Consider the following 6,450-nt stretch of genomic DNA (forward strand, 5'->3'; position numbering starts at 1 on the left):
TTATTGAAGGAGATCCCGAGCTTGAAAGAAGACTTAGAAGAAAAGGGAAAAGACCTGTGGAAGACCAATCTAATCTAGCTCATTTGGATGTTGAAGAAGGGTCAGATAATATGCAGAACAGAATGAGCAGCAGAGGACACTCTCTGATTATGCTAGACCATCAGTTTTGGGCATACAATCGAGTATTGTGCGACCCCCAATTACAGCTCAGAATTTTGAGCTAAAGCCGACATTTTTCCACATGTTGCAGCAATCCGCACAGTTCAATGGTTTGGCCGATGAGGATCCAAACAGTCACATAGAGAACTTTATCGAGGTGTGTGATATGCTCAAGATAAATGGGGTGACGGATGATGCCATCAAGTTGAGAGCCTTCCCATTTTCCCTAAAAGGAAGAGCAAAGCAGTGGCTACACTCATTACCTAGAGCCTCGATTACTACATGGGAGGAGATGGTAGAAGCTTTTCTAGCCCGTTATTTCCCTACTGGAAAATCTGCAAAGCTTAAGAATGAGACCTCATCCTTTGTACAGTCGGAATTAGAGTCTCTATTCGAGACATTGGAAAGGTTCAAGGAGCTCCTGAGAAAGTGCCCACAACATGGATTCCCGGAGTGGATGATTGTTCAGACTTTTTATAACGGGTTGAATCCTAGTACAAGACAACTCTTGGATGCGGCAGCACGAGGTACCTTAGGTAGCAAGACCCCGGATGAGGCCCATCAACTTATTGAAGAAATGGGTTTAAACAACTACCAATGGAATGCCAGGGAGAAGAAAAAGATGGCCGGTCTTCATGAGATAGATGCAGTAACTTCATTGGCGGCGCAAGTGGAAAATTTGAGTAAGAAGTTAGATCTTCTAACTTCAAATAGAGTGGCGGGCGTGAGTACTTGCACCGGGTGTGGTGGAGGACATGCTCCCTCCGATTGCCCGATCTCTATTGGTGATGCATCTTCGGTTGAGAAAGTCAATTTTGTAGGTAATGGTATGCGGACTCAAGGAAACCCATATAGAAATACCTACAATCCAGGTTAGAAGAATCATCCAAATTTCACGTGGAGCAACCAAGGTCCACAAAAGGCCATGGGAGCACCGGGTTTCCAACAACAAGGCCCGAACTTGGAAAACAGAGTTTCAGGTTTGGAAACCCGAATGAATAACTTGGAGAAGGCCTTTACTAGATTTGTGCAATCTTCAAACACAAGGTTTGAATCAGTTGAGGCAACACTTTACAATCACACCGCCTCTTTGCATAACCTTCAAAATCAGGTGGGGAAGATTACAAAATCTCTCTCGGAAAGGCCACATGGAAGCTTGCCGAGCAATACCGAGACCAACCCTAGAGAGCATGTGAAGGTGATCACTTTCAGAAGTGGTCGTGAGGTTGAAGGTAGGCTTCCGGGTGAGAAGCGAAAAGAACACGCACCCGAGGTTATAGAGGTTGAAGAGGGAACAAGAAAAGAGAAGGAGGTGGCACCCCCACCTTTCAAGCCGAGAATCCCTTATCCCTCTAGGTTGAAGAATGATCAAGCGGATGAACAGTACAAGAAGTTCCTGAGTTTGTTCAACCAACTTCACATCAACATTCCATTTGTTGAGGCATTATCTCAAATGCCTAAGTATGCAAAATTCTTGAAGGACTTGTTAACTAACAAGAGGAAGTTGGAGGAGAGTGCTTCGGTGATTCTAGATGCATCTTGTTCGGCGGTCCTGCAAAAGGCCATACCGAATAAGAAGAAGGACGCGGGAAGCTTCATCATTCCATGCAACATTGCCAATTTGGGTGAAGAAATGGCATTGGCTGATTCAAGGGCCAGTATCAACGTTATGCCATACACTTTCTTTCAGAAGCTAGGCTTAGGAGAGCCTAGACCCACTCGGATGACTTTACAATTGACGGATCGAACGGTGAGACATCCGAGGGGTATCATTGAAGACGTGCTTGTCAAGGTGGACAAGTACATTTTTCTGGTTGACTTTGTAGTGCTAGACATCGATGAGGACGCGGATGTACCCTTGATACTTGGGAGACCATTTCTGCGGACTTCCAAAGCATTGATTGACATGGACGGCGAAGAGCCAACTTTGAGAGTCGGAGATGACAAGCTCACATACCGCCTTGCTGAAGCCATGTGACATTCTCTTGATTTTGATGATACTTTGTATTTTCTAGACACTACTGATGAGATTGTTGATGAATACATGCAGGAAATGTTCAATCCGGACTCGTATGAGGGTTTGTTCGACCAAGAGGAGGAAATTGAAGAAGTAATGATGCTTGGTTCGACTGAAGAAGTACCATCTACCCCAGGGATCTTGAAGAAGGTGCTCCGGAAGATGAAGAGGTAAAGGAGAAGCCACCGGAAAGCCTCCAAGACTATTGGACGAGTGTGCGAACCGAATGATGAACCGTTTCTAGGTAGTCCCAAGCCTGACAATTCACCCTCTACTCTCAAGAGACTTTGCTCATCATGCTTTCAAGCCATGGATAAGAGAGCAACTTTCATCTACGAACCCCTGTGAGGTAAGACGATGTACGTCAAGCTTAGTGACGTTAAACAAGCGCTTCTTCGGAGGCAACCCAAGTGTTTGCTGTTTTCCCTAGTCATAGTTTAGTTTTGCATGAATAACTTGTTAAGTGTTGGTGTCTTCATGATTAGATGCTTGTGCTATTTTCATTTTGGTGGATTTCTCTGTCATCGTGTGTTTTCTTGTTGATTTAGCAAAGATTTATTCGTTTGAGCTTGTTTCTATTGTTTTTCACTGGTAATTGTTGCATAAAAGAGCAGGCTCTGAATGTGTAAACATGTTCAGAAAATTTCTGCAGAGCCTACAGAGTTTTTCAAGTCATCAAGAGAAAACGCACGAACATGTGGAATTTCCACACGCCCATGGGGTTGTATTACGAGCTCATCCTTAGAGCACATAGGGGCGTGGACTCGCCCCTGTGGGCAACCTTGTGACCAACGTACGGGCGTGGGCATTTTCCACACACCCGTGTGGAGGTCTACAGAAGATTCCTTCTCCATCCCGAGAGCGCACAGGGGCGTGCGAATGCCCCTGTGAGTTGGGCCTGTTGTTGGACAGAGAGCGCACAGGGGTGTGCGGCTTCCGCTGTGGGTCGGGAGCATGAGCGTGGGTAATTTCCACACGCCCGTGCGAGTGTTTCCAGAGACAGCAAGAGCTATCCCGAGAGCACACTGGGGCGTGCGTCTGCCCCTGTGGCCCTCCACTGTGGAGACACACGGGCGTGCGTAATTTCCACACGCCCGTGTGGTTATGCAGAACTCTAAGGAGCGCGAGTTCTTTTTAAAGAAGACTTGTTTCTCTTCATCTACATCCTTCCCATCTTCTTCAGAATACTCTAGGATTGATTTCTGACCTCGTACTACCAATTTTGGAGCATTTTTACTTGGTTTTCCGGCCTATTCCTATTCTCCTCATCTCAACTCATCGGTAAGCCCCTATCTTTGATTTTCTTTGCCAATTCTTGATTTTAATCGATGAACTTGCTAAGAATGCTTCGTTTTTGCAATTAGAGTTTAAGAGCATGCTTAGAAAGAAGTTAGAAGAGTTGTCCAAGTGTTTTGTTGGTTTTTTTTAGGCGCGGCCATGCGGTTCTTCATACCTTGTGGATCAACACGGGCATGCGGAAATTCCCCATGACCGTGTGGATTTCTACAGCAGCATTTATCTAGCTTGTTTGATTGATTTCCTTTAAAAAATTTACGGGATATGGCACCTAGGTCAAAGAAGCAAGCAGAGAAACGTCCACTGGAGTCATCGTCCGAGTTCGAGGGCATGAGTTTCACTATTCCCGATCATCAGGCTCATTTCGTGCGTCTGTCGAGACTTTGGTGTGGACAGACTCGGTATCTGGACAGTAGCATACTCCGAGAGTTACAGCAGGGGGATGAGTTTGCTGAAGAGGTCGAGGACCTTGTGTTAGTAGGGGGGTGGAGTCAGTTGTTGACGATCAGAGAGCCCGCCATTCATGAGCTCACACTGGAGGTGTTGTCGTCATTTGAGTTTGATAGATCATATGAGAGATTCGACAGCATGGACGCCATCCAGTTCAGAGCATTTGGACATCACTACTGCATGAGAATCACACAGTTTTCAGTCTCACTTGGGCTATATGAGGAGGCATTCACGGACACTGAGGAGTATTCTCTGCCTCCGACTGATTATCTTGGAGCTTTGACACCTCAGAGAGCTTACCGAGTTCTGTGTGGTCAGGGTCAGTACGAGCTGGGCGTGTCCAAGGGCACGTGCCTTTCCCGACCTGCCTACAGATATTTACACGCCATTATGAGTAGGTCGGTGAATGGCCGTGGTGACAGCATCGGTGTTCTGAGCTGACAGGAACTTTTATATCTGTATTCGATGGTGCAACGCATACCGATTCATCTGGGGCACTTCCTTGCAGAGTACATTCATCATCAGGGGCATTATGTTAGATTGGGAGTGATCTTCTCAGGCCCCTATATTACGAGGCTAGTCATGGGCATGGGCCTCTTGGACGCGATCTGCGGGGCTGAGAGGACGAGTACCCCTGCTCCCCTGAGTCTGGAGACGATGAGATTGATGGGTATGATCCGCCATGTACGGACGGGGGTATATGGCTTGGTTCTACCCACTCCAGAGATGGGTAGGGTGATGATGTAGAGGCTTCTCAGTTGCCCCTGAGCCTCAACCGATGCCGATGGAGACCCGGCGCACCTCCGAGCGACGGAGGACCCACCCCCGATACATATGTTTTCACCATCTCAAGCCCATGATCATTTTGAGAGGCTCAAGAGTGCCGTGGGGGTGATACGGGCAGAGATCACTGAGGCACAAGCAGAGATAGCAGAGGTGGGCGCGACGTAGGACTTACAGTTCATAGAGTTCATGACGCATTTCAATGTTTTACAGCAGATCCTTCAGTGAGATGCTACCGCACCTTTTGTACTATGACCGCGAACCGCCCAGACGCCCCTGCATCACCATCATTGGACCCACCAGCACCTTCTGATCCATCACCAGTAGCAAAGGAGCCAGAGCGTGGCGCCGACACTTGACTTGCTTTTATTTCTACTTGCATTTTATTTTGGACATGTTATCATCAGAAAGGACTTTCCTTCTCAACTTATTTTCATTTTTTTTGTCTCGAGTTGTATTTCTTGCTCTATCTTATATATACTCGAGTTTTATTTTTCTTTTATTGAGCTCTACTGAACCCCCTCGTGTATGTGTGCAGATGGTCTTGTCATAATGGGAATTGAGAACTTGTCATAGACACGGCCAAGGTGCTTCGCACTTGGTCGTGTGTGCCTCCCAACCCATTGGAACATCACCCCCAAGGATTTAGCTCCATCAAATACAATACTAGAGTTAGGGCAGTATTGTTTCGATTGCTTCTCCCATATTTGTTCTTGATTGATATACATTATATATGAGCTTACATGTGTACATTGAGGACAATGTACAACTTAAGTGTGGGGGGGAGTTTCATAGTACACACATCTTTTATATATGTTCTAATTGATATAGATGCTCCCATAGCCAATGGTGGTTCACCGTAGTTGCAATGATGGTATTCTTGAGTTTAAGAGAATTTTTAATATTGAATGTTCTCATGCTCTAGTTCTTGCTTGAATTTTTAGGAATTTTTGCCCGAATAACATTTTGTGCACTTCTCACTCTTTAAACTCTTTTGGAAACTCAAGTCTAAGGTTAAAGGGACCAGTTTTTAGTTTTGTTTGTTGTGTTGCTTTACTAAAAAAAAATGGAAAATGGAAAAGAAAGAAAAGAGCAACGTGTTTTTTTATCTTTTTAATTACGCTTGTTGGGTGGAAAGAGCTACCACCCATGATGTATGAAGCTACTCTCATAAGTCAAGTACTAGCTATGGCCTATTGAGAGAAAGAGCTATCTCATGGGATGTGTGAAAGCTACCTCCCTGGTAGAAAGAGCTACCACCTCGAAAGTGTGAAAGCCACCTTAGCAGCCACTTTGGAAAGGGCTACCTTAGAGGATGTGTGAAGCTACTACCCATTTTGAAATGTTTGGTACTCTTTGTAGATAAATAAGTCCCTTATACATAGAAAAGGAGAAAGAATCAAGCTCCAACTTTAATCAACAGCAAAACCCTAGCTATACTCATCCAAGAACCAAAGAAGAACAAGCAAGGAAGAGGACATACTTTGAGTCAATGGATGCACACTCTTTAGGATCCAAGAATGAGTCCCCAAATCCCACTAAAATCACCACTTAACCCCTAAGAAATGTGGAGGAAGAGAGGAGAAGTAAATGGGATGGTTTTGAGGGAAGTTAGGTGAAGAAACTCAAACAGGGCTTTAAAGAGATGAACACATGAAATTCCAGTTTGAACAAAGTTTGCACATGACCGTGTTAGAGCTGGAACGGTATTGTAGCAAAAGTACTATAGCAAAACTTCTGTAGAA

The 6,450-nt window shown here is 45.3% G+C and overlaps 1 non-coding gene across 1 annotated transcript; it reads right to left on the minus strand.

Moving 5' to 3' along the window:
- Window positions 1–499: 499 nt before the first annotated feature.
- On the minus strand, window positions 500–606 carry LOC120269618. The gene has a single exon (XR_005539264.1). It is a non-coding gene; the product is annotated as a small nucleolar RNA R71 (small nucleolar RNA).
- Window positions 607–6,450: the final 5,844 nt, after the last annotated feature.

The sequence above is a fragment of the Dioscorea cayenensis genome, chromosome 9 (assembly GCF_009730915.1).
Source record: "Dioscorea cayenensis subsp. rotundata cultivar TDr96_F1 chromosome 9, TDr96_F1_v2_PseudoChromosome.rev07_lg8_w22 25.fasta, whole genome shotgun sequence".
Classification (NCBI taxonomy): domain Eukaryota; kingdom Viridiplantae; phylum Streptophyta; class Magnoliopsida; order Dioscoreales; family Dioscoreaceae; genus Dioscorea; species Dioscorea cayenensis.